Genomic DNA, 25,096 nt, shown 5'->3' on the forward strand with positions numbered 1-25,096 from the left:
TAGGTGAATATTGTCCACATAATGCTCTGTCATCCACAAACAGCAGGTAAGCAAGGTATATCGGTGAGGTAGCCCACTCCATGATCTGATATTGTTTGTTGACATCACAGATATTTCAAACTAGTAACAATATATTGTGTACACCTGCACTCTATATACTAAAGTATAGATTACCTACTACCTCTGTTATGTTTTTATTTCATGCATGTGTGTTCTACTGTCACTGCAGTCTAGTATACAACTGTAGCAGTACTACCAAGTCATATATTAGTTCCATGTGAGCTCTAGGCAAATATCAGTCAGTCAGTAGTCAGCAGTGGCTCAGTAGCTCAGTGTGTTAAATGCTCTATCAGTAGTACATTTTGCCACACACAGACCAGGGTTCAAATCCAGTGCAATATAGCACTAAATATTACAGTATCATTCACATAATGTTTACACATCCTCTCTCCACAGGAACTACAGGCAAATTGGTCAGGTAACCTATATTATGAGAAATAATTGTATGATTAGATGTCATAGACTGTTAAAATCATTAGCAAGAATGTGAAATTACAGCATAACATTAAAGAAAGAAATAAATATAATAATAATCAAATAAAATGAAATAAATAACGTGCAATCTTGATATGGCTGTATGTCTGAAGTGTCTGTTCAAAGTTGCTGCAGCCAATTCATACATTCCATGCAGATGTCCTCTGCAGTAACTGCTATTGGGGTCTATCCCCATGCCTGCCAAGCAAGGCATGATAGTTGTTTAGTTTCTGTACTGTACACATACATGTCTCTCAAGTGTCACGCTGTCATGTAATATAATTAGTAGTGCATAAACCATCTGTCACAGGATTACCATTGGAATGACTACCAGCATTGCAAAATAACACTACATCAGTCCACACTACCCCTTGGTAGTTATATAGGTCCACCTGATGTTCAAGTGTTCTGTGTAGTTGTGTACCTGCAGTTGTTACTGCCTGGTCCATACTGTCCCACGCAAATAGCTTGATAGGTATGTATGTGCTACAGCAGCTATAGGGGACTGGTACACATAAAGAAAGGACAGACCATAGAGTAGATAGGTACTGTTATCAAGTAAATAGACTATAATGGTACTAATGGACTCTTTTTCTCTTTCGCCCCACCCATTATCTTCATTTCTTTGTTATTGTTATCCATTGGTTATGGTTTACTATTCACATATGTTGTTAAATTACCTGTATTTTGGACATGTGTATTATTGTTGTTATGTATTATAATGGTTGCATATTAACATATCTTGTTGAATTAACTATTTTGTTGGCCTTATGCTGTAATTGTTACTGGCATGCTGTTAACATACTGATTGTTCTGGCATGTATTGTTGTGTTTCACATAATATGCATTGATGTGTAATTGGGTTATTTCCACTGTTCTGGAATGCTGTTATTACTAACTATGTTTTGTTCGTAAACTAACCTATACTTATTGCTATACCTTCATCACCACAGCACATCAGGGTAGGCCAGTTCCCAGTGATCTGCCTACCTTTCCTCAACTGGCCATGGCCCCAGGTTTAGCATGTCTGGGGCACAGGCTGGTGGTGCCCCCTCCACTGCCCCTGCACCACCTGCAACATCAGGTGGAACCGCCTCAGGGGGACAGGGTCCGGTCTCCCCCCTGGGAGTGGTGTCAGAGGGACTGCCAGTCACGGTACACAGAATAATTCATCGGACCTATGAACATCTCCTACACCAGACCGAGGACACATTGGCCAACCTGGTGGGGCAACCTGGCCCTAGCACCCAGCCTCCAGTACAGCCTCTTTCGGGGCAGTGAAGGAGTAGTGTTGACTGTCCATGGGTAAGGATGTCAGTCATGGTGCTGCTATATGGAGGCACATGCGACTCCAATTCCACAACACTCTCCCCGTCCAAGGTGTTTACCATCCATGTGTCACCCACCGCTCCTATCTGCTGTCTTCTCTGTCTGTTATTGCATCCTCTTCTACCCATCTTACCTCCCTACATGTATATATGTCCCTTCCCCAACATTCCACTCTCAACTTAAAAAAAAAAATGGGCACCTATCCCACAAAAAAATATCACCCCATATATAGCTCTCCATTTATCATGTGTCCACTGGGCACAACTAATTTGGTCTAATTGGCTTGACAATGCATTTATGTTGTCCTAACCCCTCTCTCTGGGGTTTGGGAATCCAAATTCATCTACAAGACCTGTCAAAATGCACAGCTGTTGCTGTACAAGAAATGAATAGCTATGGTGCTTTCCTACACTCATCCTGCACATCCCTACCTGTCTTTTACACTGTTTTTCCCCCTGCTTGCCCCATTTCACTACTTTCCTAACACCCTCTTTTTTTGTTCTTTATATTTTTTAGAGTGGATTTGTGCAGATTTGTGCTGCGTGTCATGGCGCACCAAGCTGCTTCACTTAGCTCAGCTTAAATGAGCTTAAATAAGCTTTAAAGCACTTTAATTTCTATATGTGTCTATTGCAGTGTTCCTCACATGTAGAAAATTAACACCTCTGCCAAGTGTCAAACCAAGGCCCTTCTCAACTATAACACACTGCATTAACCCACCACACTACACAGGCTTTAGGTTATTCAGGCATTTCCAGCGAAACATACTGCTTGTTACTTACAGATGTTATGCATGTAACTGAAATAAGAAACTAATGTGAAAATTGGGAGTGTACCCTGGACTCTGGTACAATAATACATAATAATGAAGACATACTAATGGATGTAAATGAGGCCTGAAATAGCAGGTATATGTGGCCTTTGATCACCAACTTGTGGAAAGACACCTGCTAATGCAGCAATGGGAAAGTACATGTACATCTGTGACCCTGGTGCAGAAATACAACCATATAAAGCCACACACCTACTCACGGATGTGGAAATGTTTTTCAAAGCCTGTATATGTGCACATATAGCCTGCAAATACATATGCTTTTGCAGTGTCACAGTAGCTTATGCTGTTAAATGCCTAGCATGTAGTACATTTTGCCACACATAGTCCTGGGTTTGAATCCAGTGTTGTGTTGTACTTCAATTACATTACTGTGAAGACAACAAATAATGACTGAGTCATGCAATCTTACTTCCCACAGGTTACTGCAACTTAATTAACTGCTACCAAGTTTTGCAACACAAAGGCCTGCAGGCAGAGAAACAATGCACATATCCATATAGCCCAACTATATGTTGCCTACTACTCTGTTAGTCACACTGTTGCATAACATATGCACCTTATGCACATGCTCCAATTGCACTGTATAGAATTCCCTTGCCCTGGATCTGCCATAACATGAGGTCTGACACAGTTGACTCAGTTACACGTATAGCTTGTTGTCCACCAAAATGTTTACACAAACCCCTATGTGTATGCTGTTGCTGCAGCCTGTAACATACACAGCTGTATGTAAAGGTAGCTGATACAGACCTACCATACCTTTCAGTCCCTAGAACAAGGGATCCAGACACAGCTATACCTAATAGGCAGTGGGGCAAAGGTCCAGAGATAGGGACATGTGTAACAGTTTGCCCCTACAAAGATAGCAAGTTGATAGAATAACAGCTATTGCAGTAGCATGCATAGTCTGATGGGCATGCAGTGTGACACACATGTGTGTCATCCCTTACTGACCTCAGCCCACAATGATTGCCAATGCACTGCCAGATGACCACAATTGTATGAGACACTGACCACACATATGAGACAAAACTGCAGACATACATTGTAAACCTCTACAGTGGACATTGCTTGTAGCTACCCACGGTGATGCTGTAGTCTCCACACCTCAGTAATGTCCATCCCAAAAACTAAGACAGGGGCCAAGGCCTACATGAAGGCCTTATATATTACACTGTGGTGGCATGTCATTGGCTAATGATAGTGCAATACAGCTGTTTTGGATGCAATTAGCAATTCTGACCCATAGAGATGTGCAGAGGCAATTACCTGGTAATGAGCAGTACCTTACAAAGGTAAGCAGCTGTTTATGGGGAACAGGTCTGTATGAGACTTAACACATACAGAGAGTGTATTATCAAAAGATTACTTGAAGCAAAGTTCAACAAAGGAGTACTGCACTCCACCAGGTATGTAATAGATATCTACAGATAATAAGATGCAAATGGGAAGATGGCAGTATGGGGAAGAGGGATTACACCAATAAGCCTATCGAAGATCTATGGGGATGACATTTCATTAATACTCTGCTGTCCTACACCTACACGTATGCCTCTCAACTGTCCCTGATTTCAATCACATCCCAGCTCTGTCCCTGTCAATCCCACCTACAATGGTTGGCTGTCGTAGGAAAGCTAGTGGATTACACATAGTACATAGTGACAATAAGGGGGGGGTGTACACCCCTGTAATGTTAACCTATGTAGTGTAATTCACCTCCTCTTATTCTGTCCATGTCTCACATAATTAGTTCTAACATTGTAAAACAGACCCTGAATGTCTCTGATGTTCTCTGGCTAAGTCCCTGTGTCTTTTGACATTTGTTGCTGTTTAGATGAGAGCTATGCTTAACATACTTGTCAACCTCCTACAGCAAGAACTCAGGATAAAGCCATACTTAATGAGGGGGAAAGAGCCCACCATCATAGTACATACCTGAGGCAGTGATACTACTACAGGCATATCATTCTTAATACAGGTGTACTAGGTGTTATGTTTAGTTCTATCACATACACTGTCATATTGCATACCTTACTGGTGTATTGTACTGGCAATATTTACTGGATGTGGCTGATGTGCATGTTATAATGGGCCTGACTTGTCTGTGTATGTTGTTGTGACTTTGTCCATTGTGCATGGGAGCATTGATGTGAAGATATGGGACTTGTAATGCAGTTGTGGATCCTCATCTGTATGAGTCTGTGTGGATTACCATACATAATAGTGTAAGTAGTAATATACTGCTGTTGTTTTGCTTCTCACAGGTGACGGGGGGTGTTGGAGTGTGTCTCCCTCACAATCTGATGTCAATGTCTCATCAGATGCTGATGGTGATGGTGGCCATAGTGAGGCACAGGCAGGGTTGTCAGTGGTTGAATCTGTCCCAGAGGTTGGCATCCCTCTTCTGCCCCCATTGTCACCCCACACAGTTGGTATGCCCACACATACCCAGTTCTCAGAGGCCATAGATTGTGGACAGTCAGAGGGTGGTGGCATTGAACATGGCAGTGTGACAACTATGGCTTCAGTGAGTGCAGACACTGGCCATAGCCAGAGAGATGGTGAGGTCCCACACAGGCAGATTCATAGCGATGGTCATAGAGGGACTGCTGTCCATCCACCATGTGTTGCCGGTGTCACATCACAGGTCATTCACCACATATTTTGGTCGATCATGGAGACCCAGGCACTTTCTGAATGCAACACCAGAGGAATGCTTTGGGTTATGGATGCAGCACAGTCTGACATCTGTGACTGCCTCCACAGCATTGGGAACACCCTGGATTGGTTCTCTGCTGTCGTGGATAGTTGGTGGGCTGAGACAGTGTCAGTCTTTCACTGCACAATGTCTGTGCTGGAACATCTGGTTGGAGTTGGGCATTAGACATGTGGACAAAGGTCAGCAACACCATCTGCTGGGAGTCCATGTGGCCATACACAGTCACACTCCCATACTGGCAGTACCTACAGTGCTTCAGAGGGAAGTGTGTTGTCTACACCACGATGTGGAAGGCTATGGGCACATGGTCCTGGACGATCCTATGTGACACAGCCCCAGCATTTTGCAGTCACCATTACATACTTGCACCGCATCTGACCTTAGGCATGGTGGTGCCAGTGCTACTCCTGGCAGAGCTAGTTCACAAGTTCATAGCTAGAGATGGTGAGCTGTCTACTCTACCATGTACGGTCCACAGCTGTCCAACATAGACATATATAGGGCTTGCACTGTACTTGACTGTGTTTAGACACACACACTCAAGCACCACTGTTGCATGCAGGTTACCAACAAACACACATGGCACCTCTCCATGGCCCATCTAACCTGCACAGCTTCCTGACTCACACACATGCTGTCACCTCTTTGGCAGAGCCTAGGCCTCTGGCACTCCCACACCACACCCTGTACATGTCATGATACCTGTGCTGCATCCCCGCCATCTGTGACATCAATGCAGGGAAATGCAATATTGGGTCTGATGCACAGGGTGACTATATTACATTACATGTACTTGTGTAGTGTAATATTGTTTTGCCATGGCACTTGTTGTGAGCAACTACAAGTATTGTATGCTGGCATGTGTCATGACTACACATCAAACTTTGAGTATTTTTGTTGCATGATGTTACACTGGCAGTAGAGTTACAGAATGACAGGTGTGTCACAGACCTGTGTATGTGTCCATTCCAGGTGTCTGAGGGGTTAAACAATGGACACATGGCAGCAATACATTGGCACAGGATGGCATGGTGATACAGCAGACACATGACATCAGCAAGGTAAGACATGCATGTATGGCTTCCTAGGTGCATATGTGTATAACAGTGTATCAGGGACAATGGGGGCAGTCAGCGTAATCATGCATTCATACTTTGTGACAAGGTCTGCTACCCTCGATACATGTCACCTGGGTTTTCTGAACAAATACATCTAGAAGGTGGTGGACATCAGTTATGCTTATGTGGAGGATGGCAATTTAGAGGCCAGCAGCTAGTCACATGCCCATAAAATGCATAACCATTGCATGGGGATAACCCATATGGGAGTGTCCGGAGTGCTGTAAGGGGATATATTTACACACACACACACACACACACACACACACACACACACACACACACACACACACACACACACACACAGTTAAATAATGTGAGATTAAAACCCCTATCTGCTATTACACACTACAGCCCGCAGTTCTCATCACATGTGCCATGGAGGTTATCTGACATTAGACTGTCAGGCAGCACCCTTAAGGTGGGTGAATCAGCAGGTCTTGTAAAGGAGGCCAATGTACCAGCCAGCCGCTAGTCACAGGATCTTAAAATGCATATCCATTGCACAGAGATGGGCATATCTGCAGTGTCACAAGCGGATATATTTACATACATACTCACAAGTTGGATGATGTGAGATTAGAACCCCACCTATCCACTATTACATACTATAGCTCGCAGTAATTACTGCATGTACCATGGAGTTTATCTAACATTAGATTGTCAGCCAGTGCTCTTAAAGTGGATGACATCAGCAGGCCTTGTAGAGGCGGGCAATTTAGAGGCCAGCAGCCAGTCACAGGGCCATAAAATGCATACTACTGCACAGAGATAGTCCAAGTGGGAATGTCCATAGTGCTCTAAGGGGATATATTTGCACATACACAAGTTGGATGATGTGAGATTAGAACTTCTACCTATCTAGGTATTACACACTACAACTCACAGCACTTATTGCATGCACCACAGGTTATACCTATTTTATATGTGGATGCAGATGCAGTACTTGTGTAGTACACAAAGTTGCCTTATGTTACACAGCATGTGTGGCCTGCAGAGTGATTCTGCTTTGTAATGTTATTGTATCTACTGTCCTACGAGTGGGATACCTGGTAATTTCCCTGCAATGTGTGTACACTTATCCGTCTGGCCATATGTGGCTGTTTGCAGTTTGATAGGTAGACATGTGGCCAGGGGCAATATGGCCTGTCAAAGGCATGCATTGCACTCATTGTACATTACACCACCTGTGTACCTCTGTCTGTCTGCAGGGTGACAGTCCTCAGGCACAGGGGTCTATGGGTGAGTGGATTATATATTGTTGTAGCCTTGGTCTGGTTCCATTAGACAACTGTTGTGATGTGTAAGTGCAGATAACCTCAGCATTCCAGGGTATGTGGGGACATTCATACATCCCCACACATTTGTATATAAATGTGTATAACATGGATGTCTCCCTAACTGTTGTGTGTGTACGTTATGCAAATGTGTTATGTAGATATATGTGGAGAGTCTATGTATCATTGAACTTTATATAGCTATAAATATATATCTTGTTATCATATATGTGTGTGCCACATACTGATAGATACACTAATCAAGTGTGTGGGGGATAGGGAGAGACAGATATGTATACATAGCTGTATGTATGTACAAACATATTTCCACATAGCAGGTCTTTGGGCAGCAGAGGCAAGAGACTTGGGTTCAAGTTAGCTAAGTGTAGGAGCATGTACAGTGTGACTGTCAGTACTTACAAGGTAACTCCAGGCCAGAGCTACCTCTACTCCAATCCGGGAATATGTGTGCTGCAGGCCATTGGCTGCTGCACCTGTTACCACAGTACTGCACTTTCCTGATATAGTCCAAGGCATTCCCCGGCTTTTTGCTGACCTTAATATGTGCCTCATACCTCACAACTGTACAGAGCTTCACAGACTGTCCAGAATTTTGTCTCATATTTTTGGTCCATTTTACATAACATTGTGGTTTTCTGGCAAATTAGTGGTAAATCAATGAAGATTGAAGTCAATAAATAATGACAGACATTTGAATTTCAGACTCCATACACATCAGGAGATTCACGCTAAAGCAAGAAAGACCTGTTATTTTATCAACCTTCTATGTTTGTAAGAGAAATATTTAAAACATGTCCCTATTTGTGGGCCTTTGTCTCACTTTTATTTATGACTTTGGCCGGATTTCCTGCTCTAAGAGGTTGAGAGGTATGATGTGATTGGGTACATTATGTAACAACACACACAGGGTGACAGTCTGCATACCTCTCCCTGTACATGTTTTTGCAGAATGTCCAGCCTTTCGCCCCATATGTCTGCTCTGTTCATCATACATTTGTGGTTTTTCGGTACTATAATGTAAAATGCAGTCAGTGAGCTGCTGTAACTTCTGAGACATTTAAGTAATGGCCTTTACATCCTGCAGCTAATCTGACCTGTTGCAACCTGCTGTTATAGTAGCTACCTTCTAGGTTACTCAGAGCATGTATAATGTTTGTCTGCAGGTTTGGCCCTTTGTCCCCCCATTTACTCTGGCTTTGTCCAGCTTTCTTGAGGTAACAGATTGAGGGGTTATGACAGTCTGTGGGAATACCACCTAATGACTACCTCAAATGCAAAACATGTGGCTACTGCCAGATTCAAACCATCAGCACCATCACCCATGCTAGTTTCCCTAGCCTACTGAGCCATACAGGCTGCTAGACAGGGATGTGTCATTCATTACACAAGAAACTGCATACAGACATGTACATTGTCACCCCTGCGTTACGTGCGACATAGAACGTGTGGCCAGGTTCTGTCTGTATGTCACAGCCCTGGAATTGGTGGTCTGCTGAAATGACATTGCAAACATACTGCTATAGCTGTTATAAGGGTACACTGATGAGTTGGGGATGGGGGACGACCAGTGCTCTGTTGGCATACACAGTCATGCGACTGTTCTGTGACTCCACTATTTGGCATCTCCCTTGAATATTGTAGTGGGGTTTCCTGCCATGTGGCCTAGTGAATATGATGGGGCACATACTATTGGACAGAGTACCTGTTGTCCCAAGTATCTATTAGATCTCTGCAAGTAACCCAGTAGCCCACTATATTCCCTTGCATACATGCGGCAGGTCCATACATATGCTACCATAGACTAGTACCCGTTACAAATAGTGAGTGGCTGTGTGACTTACCTTGTAAATGCAGCAATTGAGAGACCTGTAGTTTGGGGCTGACTGTCTGATGCACAGAGTCCACAGCCAATACATGGCGAGGTACAGGTTGTGTGGGCTGGCTGGGATCATTTTTACTAATATGCATGCGAGTCAGAGTAAGGTGTCAGTCCCTAGGACCCTAGGTTGTCAGTGCATGTGCTATGCATTGTCTCTTGATCAAGGTCAGGGCATAATGGGCATGCCTACATCTGCCTACAGGGACAACCTCAGGGTTTTCCTCCTCTGATTCCCCCCATGGGCATGGCTTTGGTGACCTAGGCACTGGTGGGAAGCTGTGTATCCCTTCCCTTTGCTGATCCTGCTGTAGCTGTTTCTGCAGGATTATATTGTGTAGCATAGCACATACTGTGAACATGTGTGCACATATGGCTGGACAGTGCTGCAGGGTTCCACCAGATATACTGAGACACCGAAACAGTGTCTTCCGTAGCCCAAACACACACTCTATGATGTTTCTAGTTTGTGCATGTGCCTCATTATGGCATTCTTCATTGGGTATGTGTGCATTTCTGATGGGTATCAACATCCGCGATTGAAGTGCATAGCCAGCATCCCCCAGTAAATGGCCATGTGGGATGTCCCCCCTAGCAAACATCTGGTACAGCTGTGATGGATGCCAGACATGGGAGTAGGCTGCCAGTGCACACATTCATGATAATGCCCTGGGCATTACACACAATGTGGCAGTTGATGGAGTGATACCCCTTGCAGTTAATGTAGATTCTACCCTCCTCATCAGGTGATGCCTTGATGTGTACATGAGTGCAATATATGGCACCCAGTACCTCAGGGTAGTGTGCTACACTGTAGAAGTGTTGCATATTGCTGGCCCTTGCCTCAGGGGTGTGGGAAAATAAATGTGCTAACTGGCATGTGGTAGCATGGCATCCAGGAACTGGTGGAATACCCTGGATGCTGATGCCTGTGAGACTCCCATCATTTCCCCAGTTGGTATTTGTACCCATAGCTAGTATCCTAAGAGCTACACATACCTTAGTTTCCACTGGGATGGGTTCCCCTCTGCTGGCTCTGGGTCTGAGTTGAGGTTGGCCTAGCTCAGTGAGTTCCTGTAATATGTCCCTGTAGCATTCAACAATCTCCAACCCATGTAACTGCAGCATTGACCTCAGCATCTAACCCATACATATGTAGCAGACCTGCAGTATCCCCTAACATTTCCTTAGTTAAAAGTCTCAAGTCTGTACTCCAGTGGTGCAGAGTATGGGGGTGAAATCAGATTGTAGGGTTTCTGCAACCTTTATAGTGCTCTGCTGTAGGTGCAGCCTTTGTGATTGGCTACCTATGATGCATTTCACCTGCCAAATACATTATTAAGGACTGTTACTGGCCCTAGTTCAAGTGGAACAGGGGTCATCAGTAATTAAGATCTCATTGCCTTTCTCAGCCAATTTATTTTTTTAACAGGCTTCTTCGCTGAGTATTGCAGTGCACCATACAAATACGTGCCGCAAAGGTAAACAATGCTCAGCAGTCATTGTACACGCCCCCTTGAAAGGTGATGCTCAGCAAGGCAGCACTCTGTACAAACACACTCAAACACTGTTAAACATGAACCCCTGAAGGTAAACAAAGTTTAGCAGCCAGTGTACACACCCCCTTGCTGAGCACCAATGAGCTTAAATGGATGCAGACACACCCCCTTTTGATATTGGCTACCTCTTCTGTGGACTCCAACACAGTTCTCTGCCTACACAGATGGGATCTGCGGACATGGATACCCATTTGTGCTATTCAGCAACCCCAGCTCATTTGCATAGAGATCCATGCACACAACCTGGGAACTACATGGTTCCAGGCCCTGCCTCGTTAGCAACCACAGCAGTCTACCATTGTACATACTCCATGTAGGATCCTATAATGTATTACTGTAACACAGTATTAATTTTCATTTTTACACTTTTTAAGTTTTTTTTCTTAACAGCATATTTGCACACCATGGCTTGCTGCACAAACATGATCTGATTATTAAAAAAAATATAAAGTTATTTTCCATTACGTTTTGGACACACAGTGGATAGTTTTGAACATATCTGTGTCTGCTATGTTATTTCTGTCCTTCTTACTGCACTTTTACAACCCCTGTTCTCTGTTTAACATCCTGTACACGGACGTTTTCCATATACATTTCGGACACCAACACGGGGTCTGGAGGACTGGTTATCTGCTTGCTGGATTGTTCTACCACCCTCATTTGCATGCAATTCACCTGCTTATGAGGTGATTTGCATGCAACAGACACTTCTGTGTTGGCATGCTTGTGCACGCTCCTCAGCTCTGTTTTCTGGATCGCACACCTGCTTACTTTCATGTACGTAGTGTGCCACTATGCCTACATGGAAAATAAGTCTATGTAGGCTTTATTAAATTCCCCCCAGTGTTTTAATGTGCTAGTTATATAATATATATTACAGTAGAAATGGATGGTGACATCTAGAGGCAATATATTATGGTAATAAAAGAATGCAACAGCACAGTTAATGCAGATCACTTACAAATGTGTGGTTAAAAGAAGAGCTGAAAGCCCACATTAGAAATATTTGTAGTTCACTGAGAAAGGTTTTACTGACAAGACTGGGGACTCTTGAGGGGAGAGTGCTGTCCAGAAGAAGCTATGAATCTATGTAAAGATTATCAGGAGCCTAACTGGGGTTCACTTTTAATCTAGTTGTGAAATTCTCCAAGAAGTATAAGGAGCCAACCTCTGGATGTGTGTAAGGCAGCTTGACCAGGGATGAAATGCTCAAGTCGTGAACTGTAAGAAATCTTGTATTTTCATGTACAGACTTTAAAAGTATTTTAAGTATAAGTACCCAAAAATACATCAAAACAAAAGTGTGATTTTTCAAGTTAAAAATTAACTTTGCTTTGGATACTTCAGTGTAAATAAATTGCACTTAACTCATAAAAAACATAAAATGTTCCCAATTGCCACTGACTACAATGTATATACGTATGTGTGTGTTTATTTGTATGTATATATGTTTAAATATGTGTGTATGTGTTTGTGTGTATAGTGACAGTAAAACATGGTAGTTTATTCAGGACTAATAGAAGAAACCTGCTATAGGTTAGCATTCAATAAAAAAGGAAGGATTTCAAAACGTTTTACATTACACTATGTCAAGCTTTGGAGTAATCGAATAGGCACACACGCACTGCATTATCAGTTTCATAATCTACATGCATATCACAAAGTAACACTGGTGGTTACATTGCCACAGAAACCTGAGAACTCATCTGGTATATGGAGAAAGGGAAGAGTTGTAAATGCCCTTATCAAATCTAGCATACTTCTTTACTTGTGGTAAAACGTGGAATACCACTGAATTTTTTCTTCATGCTCATTTGTGCAGTAAAAATAGAACATAACTTACTTTTTTTCTTTCTTAAACAGATACTTCAACAAGAAGGTAGAAGCTTCAGCATAATTGGTATAGATATTATGAGTAGCCTAAAAAACACAGTCTTGTTTGTAAATTTTGGACAACAGCTAAGTGAATAGTCTTAATTTGTAATTAAATAAGAGTAAAAAGAATATTCTTACTTTAAGGGCTTTTTAAACTACAATCAAATAGACAACCTTGCATAAGTTTCTCTTTCTCTCTCTGTCTCCCTCTGTCTGTCTGTTGTTGGGCTAAAAGAAATCCTCTGGCTCCTTTAAAGACTTCCAGAGCAAGTCTTTCAGACAGTAGCAGTGTTTTTGCCACTATTGATGTACCTCTTAGGAAAAATGGGATACAAGACTTTTCTGTTTCTTTACAGAGCTCAATTTATTTTTTTCTAGAACCGGGTACTGAGTTGCTCACACACACAGCAGCTCTGATTTTAAGCATCTGATCTGAGATCAACATTCTCCACAGTAATGCTAAAAGGGATCCATCCCCTTACAAGGCAATCCAGGTCAAGCATTTTCCATAGTGTTCCTTGTCTGCTTCCTTATCCCTTCATATAGCCTTACTAGGTCTAGTGTTCCTCTCCGTCTAATGGCAATAATGGTTTGTCATTGTCATATTGCTTCACCAGGTCTACCAGTTGTTCTTCCATGTCTGGATTACTTTGATATATCCAAGGTCATATGGGGAAAGGAAAGCTCATCCATAACTGATCCAATACAATGAATTCCATAATCCAGTAAGGTGAGTTCCCCAGTGGTTTCAGTAAATAGTACCATGCCAGGTGGATCAAGCTGAAAATCTGAGTAAAACCTGATTTGTCAGAAGTCCATCAAAAATCTCACCACAGATTAAGCATTATTTTTAAATACCATTTGTAGTCAGTGGTCTCCATGTGTCACAGTACTGCTAAAATGACTATAAGATTCATTAATACATTTTCCTATGTCATAGCGGAACTTCTTTTTATTTCTTAAATCTGCTTCTGCTAAGGAGTTATTCATATTTATTATTGTAACATTATTATTAGATACATTTATCTCCGATATCAACACATTATGTGCAACAATCTTGGCATACATAAAATTAAAACTTTAGAAAAAAACATCTGTTCACCCACACCCCTGACTAATTATATATACTAACTCTGAGACTGCACATTGTCAGTGAAAGGGCATATTCCCCAACCCCTAGAATTCTGCAATCTCATACACCTGTCAACTAAACAGATGTCAGAAAAGTTAGTGCTGACTAAATTCAGCATTCACACACACACACACACACACACACACACACACACACACACATACAGACACACACACACATACATACAGACAGACAGACAGACACACACACACACACACACACATATATATATATATATATATATATATATACATATATATATATATATATATATATATATATATATATATATATATATATATATATATGGGTCTACTTGATATGGCCGAAATTTCATAATGTCGACTTTCATATGGTCGAGACCATATGATCGACATTTAAAATCTCAAACATTCAAGTAAACCACAAAACACAAACACAAACTTACCTTAATGCTACTAGCAGGGGGGCTTCACACCCCTGCACCCGCTGTACTCCCCCCCGTAATTTTAATATACCAACTCCGAGATCGCACTACAGTGCAGAAGTGAAAATCTTTCCATTCCACACTGTAGTGTGATGCCGGTTCCCCATGGTCGACATTTCAAATGTCGATCATATGGTCTCGGCCATATGAATGTCGACATTTTGAAATGTCGACCATTAGAAGGAGACCCATATATATATATATATATATATATATATATATATATATATATATATATATATATATATATGTAGCTATTTAAATCCATCACATACTACTTTTGTTGACATGCATAAAGTCAACCCAAATTATTCCTTATGCGTGTTGACATGTTTCTGCTCATCTAAGAAGTAATGGTACATGTCAAACAACTATATAGCAGTAAAAGTACTTAGTTAAACAATGTTTTTACAAGTTATGCAGGATCCAAATCAGAAACCATAAAGAATTTTAACCATTTTTTTTTTTTTTGCATTTAATAGCATAGGATAGTAGTGGGGATCAAAGTAACAAGGGAAGTTGGTATGCATTAGTGTTTTCACAGAAGGTTGGAGCAATGGCAGATCCATTGTCCTTTAAAATATTCTTTTAAGTTTAGTTTAAATTGTTTGGGATGTGTGAGTATTTGAATTTCTAGGGGTGGTAGCTATATACGATGCAACCTGCTTTAGACTTAGGTTATAGATACTTAATAAGTCTTGGGAAGAGCTGCGTAGGTTTCTTGTGGGAGCATAATGGGAGATGATAGAGTGTAAGGCTGGACAATAAGATATGAGAATTGAAGTCACTAAATAATGACATGCATTTGAGTTTCAGACTTCAAATCCTTCAGAAAATGCATGTTAGCACAAGTCCTGTAATTCTAACAACTTTCTAAGCTTAAAAGAGCAATATTAAAAATCTGTCTGCATTTTTGGGCCTCTGTACCCCCATTTTGTCAGGTTTTGTCCAGATTTCTAGCACTAAGAGGTTGAGAGATATGTTCTCAGTGCATAGAAAAAAGCAAATAAAGCATAATTTTTTGCATGGAGGAAAGCCTCCCTGCACCCCCAATGTGGGAGGCTGTGCCCTCATATCCCCTGCTAATTAAATATTGTTTCTCTGAGATCACACAATCCCCAGGGAAAGGGACTGATTTAACAGATGTATATACACATATATACAGAGAAAGAGGGAGAGAGATGGTTGCTATGAACTTCATAGATGCTTATTTTGTCAACAAACTGTGGTGGCTATTTTTTTAAGTCAAATTGCTGATTGTGGTAGTTTAGGATATGTGTGCAGATAAGCAAGGTGTTAAGGATACATTAAAGGTTAGGGTAGAAGATCACTTTAGCTGTGGTGTGTGTGTGTGTGTGTGTGTGTGTGTGTGTGTGTGTGTGTGTGTGTGTGTGTGTGTGTGTGTGTGTGTGTGGGGGGTGGTCTTTACCTGTCCTGATTAGTGACACTCTTAGGAAAAGGATTTTATTAAGGTAGTGTGTCGAGCTGAAGTTAGGGGCAGGGTTTGGATTAACACACATGAACAAGGTGATGCAGGGAGCAACATTGTTATGGTAATCTTATGGACCTTTCTATCAAACAGTATTGTACCATTACACAACTCCATTTGTAAATTTTGTTTCATTGTAACTTGCTAACTAAATAAGTTAAATGTACAGGGTAAATAAATCAGTTTTCCATGTTTTAGTGGATATATTTTGGAATAATTATTCTTACAGTTTCTGTGTTAATATTTATGAACACTGTTTTTGAAGACATTTTCAGTTTTTTTTCTTTTGTTAAAGATTCATAGAAGCTGACTACAAAGTGACCTTTTTTGATATTGAGAGAAAACAAAAATTGCTTCAAGTGGAATTCTGAAGGCTGAGAAGGAGGACTGTGACTGAATGTGGGTGCTCGTTTTCTTACATTAGTTTTCTCCTGTACATGGAGAATATTTGATGCATAGGTAACTATCAGTCTGATTCATCTATTGATATGTATATATGTATATATATATATATATATATATATATATATATATATATATATATATATATATATATAGATAGATAGATATGTGTGTGTGTGTGTGTAATATACAAATAAACACACAACACACACACACACACACACACACACACACACAAACACACAGACACAAAACACGCGTGCGTGCACACACACACACACACACACACACACACACACACACATACACACACACAAGTCAATGGGTAGCATTTTCCCACTTTGTTTATTAAGATGCCAAAGTTTTATGCATTCTGAAAATAAATCAGAGAACTCTGGAAAAAACAAAGAAATCAGAGGAAATAGAGTTCTGTGACAGCACATAAAAATGGCAAATGTCCTGATGTTTTAGAGCAAAAATGTTTCATATGTTTCCTTTAATAGCTGCACAAAATAATTATTTTGCATCTGAAACACTTTAATATTGCATGAAACAATCCGCGTAACACCGTTTCTACTAGAATAAGCTTTTATTTTGGTAAAAAATGAAGCTCATCTCTTTGCAGTGGTTGTGGGTATGATTTGTCCTACAGAATCAAACATTTCTATAAAACATGTCCCTTTTTGGGCATCTGAAAAGGTGGCAAATGCTATCAGTTCAGACTGCTGTACACTTTCCTAACAGTTTCCTCTGTGTCCCATCATTAAATCAGACAATGAGTTCATGAGAGAGAGAGAGTGAGAGACTTCACTTAAGTTAACAGATGATGTATTGTGTTACATATTTAATTATAATCATTAGGTATTGTTATTGACTTTACTGATTAAATATGTTTTCTCTGCATATTTCAATAGCTTTACTTTTCAGGATACATGTTTGTATGGGGACTAGCTTTCCTGCACATGATTATTTGGGACAGGTGGAGGGAAATTAAACCAACAACAGTTGGTATGTTTATGCTAAAGATGAATTGTATCATACTGATGGAGTTCCTGTTTTGTCATTTTATGTGATCCTGTATCCCTGGTCAAATCTATTACATCTGCGGGGCAATGCAAGACATTTTATATCATTAAAAGCTGAACGCTACTAAAATCTCTTGCAATTTTCTGCAAATGACATTCAGTAACTTGCTAGTCTGAGTCCTCCATAGCATACACCCTTCATGGTCTGCTAACTAATGATGGATAATATTTATTGTCTGCATTTGTGCTATATTAGAAGCATGCTTAGACATGGATGGACTTGGGTGCCATTTGGCCTGGAGAATTTTTACAGCTTCCATTATTTTTCCTGTGGGAAAACATGCATCTGCTATGCTGTCCATGTTCAACGATCCCACAGTTACAGTACATGATAAGGAAAGTACTGCACACTTCTTAATTTCTAGACTTTCTGCTTGGTACCACCACAATCTAGACAATGAATTACAGAGTCTCAAAATCTTGGTAAGTGTGACACCCCTGCACTGGCCCAGTAATCAAGGAGCCACAGTCCTCACCACAGGCAACAGCTAGGGGACCTACACACTGGGATGATGACAAGTACACACACAGTAAAGTGCAATTTCCCTTAAGAGCACACAGAGACCACAGTCAGTCTGGGGCTGGTTTCTCTCTCTTTCTCCAGATCCCCAGTAAGACTCCCCACTGGCACAGCTATAGGGTTGAGATCTCAGTTGAATGGCCAAGCCAAAGCCTCCAGCACCCTCTCTGTCCAACCAGTGCTTTGTTTCCCTGCCCAAGTAGCTGACACACACACACACACACACACACACACACACACTTTGAGATTTGATTTATATACACCCACACACACACACACACACACACACACACACACACACACACACACACACCTGGAAAAGGCTGGCACATGTTTACTAGCTATGCCCCCTTCTACCCAGACTATAAGGTAGTTTCCAGTGCCACCAACCACTACTTATCAGCTACTATAAGGCCTTTAACAAATGGTGACCAATCCTACTGTGCAGTGTTACTATTATCCAAATGGTAGTCTGACCAAGAGCAAGGTTATTTAGGAGTGGCCTGTACGGTGTCACCAAATGCATATGCAAGTACTCTCAGAGCTTAAATATGTGTCAAATATCAGACACAAAGATAGATTTAAATATATTTAATAATAAATAATAAAAGAACAAGGCAATACTCAGTAACTCAATCTTGCAGCAGAGTCTCAAATCAATACAGAAAACATCTAAACTAATCTTTACTATATTCCTATCTATATTTAAAAGAGTTACTAAGCCCTAGAAACTTACTTCTAGCAAGACAAGTGCAGATGCTGATGATGAGTGGAGGTTCTTGTTAGGTCTAAGACAAAATGCAAAATGCACAGTCTCTCTTTGAGAAAGGTCTTAAATTAATATCAAATATCACTGCTGGGTTAGCTTGGCTGACATCACTTTTTGTCACATGAATTCAGTTCCCAGGCTAAACAACCCCCCACTGTAGTATTTGACATCTCCTTGTGAAAAATAAATATCTCTCAGGGTTATGAAACTGGACAAAGGTGGAGGGACTGTATTAATGGATAACCTGAGTTATGAAGGCAAGACGTTGAAGATTTTGGGAGACACTAGTACATATACTAGAGTGTCTAGAAATGAAATTACATTGCTTTCAAGAAAATTGACCTTGCCCTTAACAATATGCTTATGGAAGGTTTAATAGACTTAAACACCTTGAAATATCTGGCTGTGCCAAAACCAAGGTTCTCCACTATTTTCAGTATCCCTAAAATTTATAAGGACCAAGTAGATCCCCCTCTTAGGCCTATTGTGGCAGCAGAGGGTTCTAAAACAGCACCCATGGCAAAGTATTTAGACGGTAAACTAAACTTTTTATGGGGTACCAAAACTGTTATACTAAAAGATTCTTGGGAATTCCTTAAGACATTGACACCAGCCAACCCTTTGTGCAAGTTATCTTTGTAACTATAGATATTAAGGACCTTTTTCTCAGTCATACCTCACTCTGTTCATATTGAGTGGTTGGAAGCAGCATTGACAGATAAAATTTCTGTTTCAGCTGATAAATTACATGTGTTGTTACATCTTTTGGAGTTAGTGTTAAACAACAACTACATCTATTTTTGTGGTGAGTTTTTTCATCATATTAAGGAGGTGGCTATGGGCGCAAATTGCACCCCCACTTATGCTAATATTGTTCTGGTTTGGTGGGAGAAAAAATTTAATTTTAAATTCTGAATTCAGGAGATGTTGGTCTCACTACAGAATATTCCTGGATGATATTTGTCTCTTTTGGATGGATACAGAAAGTAGATTGTTGGAATTTCTTGACTATATAGAAACTACCACTAATATTCTTCATTTTACTAGTTCTGTCACTTATGATAGGAAGATTTTTTTTGGATGTTACCATAGAAAAAATTCCTACAGGAATAAAATCTAAAGTTTACCGTAAGGAAACTTTTACGAATTCTTATTTACCTTTTCAAAGTGCTCACCCCTATTTTCAGAAAGAGTATATACAGAGAACAATTGATAAGGGCAAGTAGGATGACATCCCTTGACTCTGATTTTGATAATGAAGTTGATTTTTTGGAAGGGTTAATTAGGGAGAGAGGATACCCCCTACGTTGTTGAAATAAATTAGTTTAGAGAAGTGTTCGAGGAAGATAAAATGTGGTTCTCTCCTAGGAACTGGGTTGACCCCTGGTACGAACAATACTAATGAGAATAACGGTCAGGAATTAGATCTTTCCAAAAAAGCACTTATTATCGAGTACAACCAGGATTCTAGGATGGTAGGAGAGATCATCAGGAAGGAATGGGATAGGCACTTACTGACCTGCCCTGTTTGGAAAATTACCCTATGAGAATTATTTATAAAAAAGGAAGAAACCTAAAAGAACTTTTTGAAGGGGTTAAGCCACATATGACGAGGAGCCTTAAAAAATGGGCACTTTTATATGTGGTGCCTGCTCACAATGCTCCTTCATTTCCAATACCAACTCTGTATGGTTAGAGTGTAGGGTAAGGGGATTAAAGGACAGGTTTTTACTAATTGTAACACCATGGGGGTAGTTTACTAAGTGAAATGTGGTGCCTGTCCAGCCTTCTATGTAGGCAAAACTGAGTGAAAGCTTAAAAAATGTATATACGAACATATGTATGATATTAGGACTAACAACAAAAGAAATGCTTTGTATAAGCACACATTATTATGTAGTGAAGCAAAATTTTCATTTTTTTTTGTCTTGAGACAGTCCTAGATGATGTCTGGGGAGGCCCATGGGAAACCCGTTTGGAATACAGAGAACCTTTTTCGCAGGTTACCTTGGATGCTAGTAGACCTCCCCGGACCGAATGAGAATATTACGGGCGGCAAAATTATGAAAATTAGGACCATGAGATATTTACTAAATACATTTTATTTATTTTAAGGAGAACTAGTTTTGATGATGTGTACTTAACAAGTTGACAGATCAATAATTTATCCTGAGTATGCTTCTTTATTGATTGTAGGTAGACTATACTAACATTAAAATTCTTTTGTACACAGGAGCTAAGGTTTTTTCTTTGTAAGCGTAGTTTTGCTTTTGGTCACTAGAGGGAGACATTTCCTATTTTACAAACTGGTTTTAGATGACATGTTAATTTAAATCTGATTTACATGTATTTATCATTAATATTTTTTGTACATTTTATGCATTAGGATTTTATATAAAATATATAATAAGTATTGGTTAGGCTTATTTTTATATTATGTTTGATTTAATACTTTTAAATTAATGGTGTTAGAAATAGGGTGACAGTACCTTATTAATATTAATGTTTTTAATTGATGATGGACTTTATTGGTAGATTTAAACTCATTGTGCTGTTATAAGAGGGTTGTCTGCCTTTTTTAACTCATCTGATGAAGTCTTTTGGATGAAATCGTATTTATCTGGAGAGTTTATGTGGTAATAAAACTGATTTTGCACCTAAGAGGTGTCCCATTTGTGTGGTTCTTCACAGCCTTCTGCTCTATTTGAACATATCTCTCAGATGTTTGCAGATCTTGGAAGTCGTAAAACAATAAAACACTTTTGCATTTTAAACCTAGTAATTACTTCTCTTTCAAGACAATAAAAAAAACTTCCAGCTCTAGACATTGTGTCTGCTACACTGAAACTGAGAGATAACTTTTATAGCACAATTGTAAAACAATTTAATTTCAACTTATTTTCTTGCAGTTTTGCAGGTTAACTCTGTATATTCTAGTTTCTACTGTTAAAAATATATACAGTCACCAAATTAGAGTAGTTTCAATACATTTCTGTTCTAAGCCAGCATGGCATGCTGTGGTTACATTTTTGAAGCTCAGTACTGTACAAACCCTATAATTAAGCAGCAGTATAAAAAAGGTATCGGGGCGAACCACAGCTGGTATGGTTCAAACACATCCAAGGGCAACAATTCGATCCAATATAAGGCTTTTATTAAAACAATCAGATAAATCCGGGAAGCGCTTTCACCCAACAGGGCTTCATCAGACCATAAAGCATCACTAACATCTACTTATTATATACTAAAAAAGGCGCCAAAATCTAAATTCAAATACTTTCTTAAAGTGGCAATCCCATAGTCATATCAAACATCTTACTCTAAATTCATCAATACCATACCCATCTGTTTAAAAACATGCAAAGCTGCATCACTACACATATGCTTCATGTAGGAAAAATACATTGTCATATAAACTGCAAAATATACATAACAAAAAAAAAATATATATATATATATATATATATATATATATATATATATATATATTTATACAAATAGATAAAAAACTATACATATGCTTGTCTTATAAAACACAATTTTCATATTTCTATTAAGTATAAACATAAAACATAATAATGTTCACCACCTGATGAACAACTGATGTTATCTAAGCCCTCTAGATTTTAAAAAAAGATTTCAGGGGTACCTTGTCATTAAGACCTGGATGAAAGTCTGCCATGAACCTAATTATCCATTTAGCCTCTTGTGTTTCAGTATGGTTCCTAGTGTCACCAACTCTGGAACCTGTAGATAATATTCCAATGACTCTAAATGTGACATATGTGTATCACCTTTCTGTAATACATGCTTAGATAGTGCATCAACTGTGGACTTAACCTTAATTTGGTATAAGTGCTCACGTATCCTATCTCTAAGTCTCCTGTCTGTCTTGCCCACATAAAATCCATCACATGCTACACACGTAGCAAGGTAAACCACATGCAGTTGGCAGAGACACAAAACTCATAACTCATGCCATTCAAAGGGTGCACAAAATTATCACTCAAATTTATTAAGTGGCAAAAATTACAACAAGTGCAAGGGAACGTATCAAAGGTATTGTAAACATTCTCCTTCCTACCTTTCTTAGGATAGAACAACAACATCTTCAGAGTAGATCTGTTCTTACACACAAAACATGGTGTGTCCCCTACTACCTCTCTAACCACTGGGTCCACAGTCAACACTTCCCAATGTGATCTGATGACATATTTGACATTGCCCACATCCTTGGTATAAAAAAGGGGGATTCTGACACTATGTCCCATGGTAACTATAGGGAGCTCTGCTTCTACTTGGTCAATGACCATTTCCTTTAAATCTGAAAAATAGGGGGTAGCCACATCTCTTCTTAAAGTGGAAATCCAAGCAATTCCCATCTCAAGCTCTTCATCCTTATAAGCCCTGGACTTAAATCTCTCACATAATTCCTCTAACTCAGCTTTAAAGTCTTCCTGGGAGGCGTGGTAGCATGTAGTCCTCATGGCTTGACCTCTGACCTCATTTCTAAATACATATCCTGGGTGCATGCTATATCTATGCAATAAAATATTTTGATGGCATGATTTCCTGAACACTCCATTGTTCAGCATCCTATTCGCCATTCTCTCTACATACACATCCAAGAAAGAAATCCACATATCTGAAAACAAATATGTGAACTTCAAAACACTAGATAGACCATTCACTTTATCAAAAAATATAGCCAGTTCACCAGTGGTCCCTGTCCAAATAAAAAAGAGGTCATCCACAATTTGTGTATAAAAGGATACCCTATCATGAAACTCATTCAATTTAAACAAACAATCCTCCTCCCAGGCGGCCATATAAAGGTTGGCATAGCTATTGGCACAAGAAGTGCCCATAGCCGCACCATCCCTTTGCAAATAATACTGAGAATTAAAGCTGAAGATATTATTCGCCAACACTACCTCTAAAAATGAAATTATGAGATCTATAACATTACCACTCAATTCAGAGTGACCCCTAAGGTACTCCTACACCCTTTGAACACCTTCCCCATTAGGGATAACTGTAAACATTGATTGAACATCCATAGTTACCATAAGGTAACTCACATCTACAGGTACTCCCTGCATATACTTATAAAGATCAAGAAGGAGCTGCTTAGTGTCCCTTAACATGTACTTATTAAAGTCAACTACTGGTCGTAAATATTTCTCAACATATATTGAAAAAGGTTCAGTGAACCACCCTCTACCTGACACAATGGGCCTCAGAGGAGGCTTCTGGGCATCCTTATGTATCTTGGGGAGGTCCTGCATCAAAGGTATGAGGGGGTCACTGACCATCAAATAATCATACAGTCCTTCAGTAATAATATGACTCTTAAATAAATCATCTAACATCATAGATATCCTTCTTATGTACAGGTCCACTGTATCTCATTCTATAACTAGGTAAAACTTCTCATCTCTTAACATATCTTTCTGTACAAACCCTGTTCAACACATACTTCTGTATAAATCATATCAATATTCACAAATGACATTGAATTATTTGCAAAATTCCAGATAGCTGGGCTGGTAGCATGATAGTAAGACACTGTGATTTGTAGTCTACATCACAATGGCTGGGACCAAGTAGAAAGTCCAGAAATAAATTGACCAATGGAAGAAATACAGCATCAGAGGTCAGTACCCATCAGCACTGTGAGGGTCTGAGGTAGGTCTGCAAGAGAAGGCTATGGTTAGATTACAATTCACGCAAAGTGGTCTAGCTTGTAGAAGGTATTGTTACCCATTGTATGCAGCTAGATATTTTGAACAGTGGACTTTGCAGGACTAATTAAATATGTGTAAACTAAGCTGTATTAATTGTAGGTGGCTACTGTGTGGGTTTAACATAGCTGAAATAAATGAATGTGCCTACTTTCATATTTATTCCATTCCAATCAGACATCTGCAGTGTCCACAAAGTTCTTGTAATTGTTATGTACAGGGACTGAAAGTGACTGAATTTGGCCTGCTGCTGCATGGTAAAATATTTTTTTTACTCTGGCTTTGCAGAACTAATTTGTATGTGTATAAAGCACGCTAGAATAATTTGTTGTGGCTGGCTATATTA

The sequence above is a fragment of the Protopterus annectens genome, chromosome 6.part0 (assembly GCF_019279795.1).
Source record: "Protopterus annectens isolate FY-2018-M chromosome 6.part0, PAN1.0, whole genome shotgun sequence".
Lineage (NCBI taxonomy): Eukaryota > Metazoa > Chordata > Ceratodontiformes > Protopteridae > Protopterus > Protopterus annectens.